Source organism: Orycteropus afer, unplaced genomic scaffold, assembly GCF_000298275.1.
Source record: "Orycteropus afer afer isolate SDZICR_OR568_19922 unplaced genomic scaffold, OryAfe1.0 scaffold00012, whole genome shotgun sequence".
Classification (NCBI taxonomy): Eukaryota; Metazoa; Chordata; class Mammalia; order Tubulidentata; family Orycteropodidae; genus Orycteropus; species Orycteropus afer.
In genome coordinates, this window is record NW_006921599.1 from 24,767,029 (window position 1) to 24,771,212 (window position 4,184).

Consider the following 4,184-nt stretch of genomic DNA (forward strand, 5'->3'; position numbering starts at 1 on the left):
ATTGCCCAGTTTCTGAAGAGTGGCTGGTGGATTTGAACCACCAGCCTTCTGGTTAGCAGTCAGACACTATGCCACCAGAGCTCCTATTTTAAAATAATTAGTTAATTAATTAAAAAGATTGCCAGGCCTTTCTTCTGGTGCACTCTGGTAGACTCAAACTTCTAGTCTTTCAACTTGCAGCCAATCATACTAACCATTTACATCACCCAGAGATCCCCTTTGTACTAAAATACTATTCTTTTCTATGATGCCTGACATAGTTGGCTTATACTAACAAGCTCTCCTCCTCAAAACTTACATCAGGAAAAGCATAACGCCAACCTCTATCTCTTTCCTGATTTCTATACATCCATTATCTTCTTCAACTAAATGTCAGTCTTATTCTATAAAGTGTAGAAATTGCCATGATGATTCTATTATGCCAGTTGAGGAATGACAAGAGGGGGGGATAGAAGATTGAGAAAAATAAATCATAAATTTGTTATTTCAGTTTGGACTTTAAATTCAGGAGGATGTTGTTAACGTCACCTGATTTCACCCAAATACCTATTACAGTCTCAGTCTCTCAAAATAATAGAGGGAAATTTATTGCTTTCATGAGTTCACTTTTCTTATGACCTCGTCTATTCTGTTTAAAATGTCTTTTAAATTATTCAGAAAAACATAAAAGATCCTGACCCATTTAAAAGAGAAAAACCATGATATCTTTACAATAGACAAACTAAAATTCAGAAGATAGTGAATAGGTTTTCTTCAGCTGTTCCACGTAAACGAACTTGACTTCTAGGGAGAGAAAGTGAAAAAGCAGTGAAGCTGGTTGCCAGGGTAACCATATCCTGATTGGAAAAGAGACGGTCATGGGGTTTGATATAATTGAAGCAAGGCTGCCTGTAGTTGTGTTCTCTTTCTTATTTGCTTAGAAACAAGGAGAAGACAAAGTTAAAAAAGGGTTGAAAATGTATTATTTAAAGCAGACCACAGAACAGAGCATAATGTACAGCAAGAGGTCAAGTATTATTTTTGATGAATTGCGTGGATACTTAAAATAATAATATAACAATACTTTATATTAATAAGCACACTGTAGTTTACAAACATCTCAGAGACTCTCCTATTCTTGCTGCCTCCTAAGTTACTAAATTTGCAAACATCTTTCATCCTTGCTCTCTGAGAGCTCTTCTACCTGGTCTGTGTCAAAGTGAAATCATTTATTCCGTTCTGATATTTTTCACATTTTCCTCCTCTCTTTTCATCCTCTTCCCATGTACCACACTCCAAAGCTATAGCTCTTCAAGTTGGATTTTGACAACAGATTTCTGGCAGGTTTCTTTGATTCCTCCCCAAATACAATCTCTCATCTATGTGCATTGAGAATCCCTGGGTGGCAAAAATGGTTTGTACTTGACTACTAACCTAACGGTTGGTGATTCAAACCCATTCAGTGGTGCCAAGGAAGAAAGGCCTGGTAATTAACTTCTGTAAAAATTACAGCAAGAAAACCTTATGAATAAGTTCTACTCTGTAACACATAGAGTTGCCATGAGTCAAAATTGACTTGATGAGAAAAGGTTTAGTTTTTCATTTTTTCTATTCCCATTAGGTTTATATTAGATTATATAACATGTATATAGAGTTTAGTTTAGTACCTGGGATGAATATATGTTAGTTGCTATTTGTATTATTCAGTTTAGCAAATATAGACATAATTTTTTAACAATATTACATTATCATTGCTTTGAAACATAGACAGAAGTTCTGAAAATGAAATGTTGTTGTTGTTATGTGCCATTGAGCCGGACCCGACTCATAGCGACCGCTCCTTGGGTTTCCAAGGCAGTATCACTACGGAAGTAGATTGCCCCATCTTCCTTCCGAGGAGTGGCTGGTGGATTTGAACCGCCAGCCTTCTGGTTAGCAGTCAAGTGCCTTAGGCACTATGCTACCAGAGCTCCCAATAGATTCCCTGAAATGTATGCATGCAAGCACAGACATCTTTCCCCCTTTATGAATGTGGTCCCATTGGCTTCCTCCTTTAAGCCAATAGAGTTCTGTCCAGAATTACAGGCTGTCAGTGATCAGTCTTGATTACCTATCCAGCTGTATCTCCCATTACTCACAACATATATCCCCATGCCAGTAATACTGGTTCCCTCAGTGTTTCCTACACATTTTCTCATTGTCTTCATTGCTTTGCTCTATCTTGAGTGGAATGAGCATCCTGTTCTCCTCTCTTCAAACCCATCCTACCTGTGAGGTGAACTTAAGTTGTCTCTTCCATGGAAACTTCCTTGACTTCAATCCATACTGATCTTGTCTTTTCTCCCTTCTATGATAAAAGTTCACAACCTATCTTAGACATAAAATAATAGTTTTTTTTTTTTTTATTTATACACTAGTAAGAGGGCACAGTGTACTTTTTAAATAACTGATGCTGTGCTGAACATTTGAGACTGAGGGTGAGTAAGTGAGTAAAGACTGAAAAGATAAATGAGGAGGTAGAGCTAAGGAGCTCTGGTAGCATAGTGGATCAGGCATTTGGCTGCTAACCAGAAGGACAACAGTTCAAACCCACCAGCTGCTCTGCAGTAGACATTTATAGCCTTGGAAATGCTATGAGTTGAAATTGATTTGATGGCAGTGAGAATTTGAGCTATTATTTGAATAAAGTTTTATGAACCATTACTGACTTAACTTATAGCTACATTAGGACAATGAGAACTCATTCTTTTATCACCTACTGTAAATATGGAGCTCCATATGGAATCAAATAGCAAGAAAGTATTAAAGATGTGTACATCCCAAAACGGAGCTCTGGTGGCATAGTGCCTAAGGCACTTGACTTCTAACCAGAAGGCTGGTGGTTCTAACCCACCAGCCACTCCTTGTAAGGAAGATGAAGCACTCTACTTCCATAGAGATACCACCTCAGAAACCCAAGGAGGGGTCACTGTGAGTCAGATTTGACTAAACAGCAGTGAGCGAGATGTGCCAAAAAACTAAGTATTTGATCTACAGCATATCATTTAAACCTCATGGTAATCCCATAAGATGCTATTATTATACTATTATATATATATATTAGTTCAGCAGTTAAGAAAACTGAGTGATAGAGAGTAACTTACACAATGTCATATCCTTAGTAACTGGTAGAGCCAGTACTAAACCCTAGGTAGTCTGACTTCAAAGTGTGTGCTTTTAGTCACCTCCTAGATCCTATTATGCAATTTTGCAGGATATACAAATGTAGCAAACTTCTTACTATATTGGGAGGTAGATGATTTACCCCCAAAATTTGGTCTTGATCTGGGATGGCAGCAACAAGAGCCTTCCTTTTTCAGCAGCCCTCAATGAGGGACAGGGAGTGAGAAGGGTCTGCTTGGCTGGGGAGACTATTTTATTACTGACATTGTTTAGAATTGCTTATTCATGGTGAGAATAAAAAATCAGACTTATTTGATAAATTTTATTATTGTTTATAAATTCTCTTAAAAAACACACTCCTTATTACCTGCTCAGTCCCCCTCCCAAAACTCCCCTGCCTCATATGTCACTACCCTTCTGCCCTTTTGATGCTAGAAGAGGTCAGGACATCAATACTGTGTCACGAGATCATATGAGCAAGCAAATCTGTATCTTCTTTACATGATACAGGAGAACCCTAGGGAGACATTAAAAAAAAAAAAAAAAAAAAACTAAAAACCTCACTGACATCAAGTCTATTTGGTCTCATAGCCACCCCCCTTGGGTTTCCGAGGCAGTAAATCTTTATGGAAGTAGATTGCCCAGTCTTCTGTCCAAGGAGTGGCTGGTGGGTTGAACTGCCAACCTTCAGGTTAGCAGTCAAATGCCTTAGGCACTATAGCACCAGAGATCCTAAGGGAGACATGTGAAATGAAAAGGACTCTAGTATGGACAACAATGAAAAGGTATAAAATTCTATATTGTTTAACGTGTATTGATTTTTGATTCATAGAGTTTATGGAGAGAGAATGTGAACATGCAACACCCCTCCCCAAAAGCCATGCACTGTTTCTGATCAAAAGTAATGAGTTGTGATCAAGTTGGATAAATCAGCAGCTAACTACATGCAGACTCTGGGTTAGGAATGTGTGACTTAGGGACAACTCCTACTTACCCTTTAATGTTAGGTAAATTTCCCCTCACTTTGAAATGACTGAATCAAC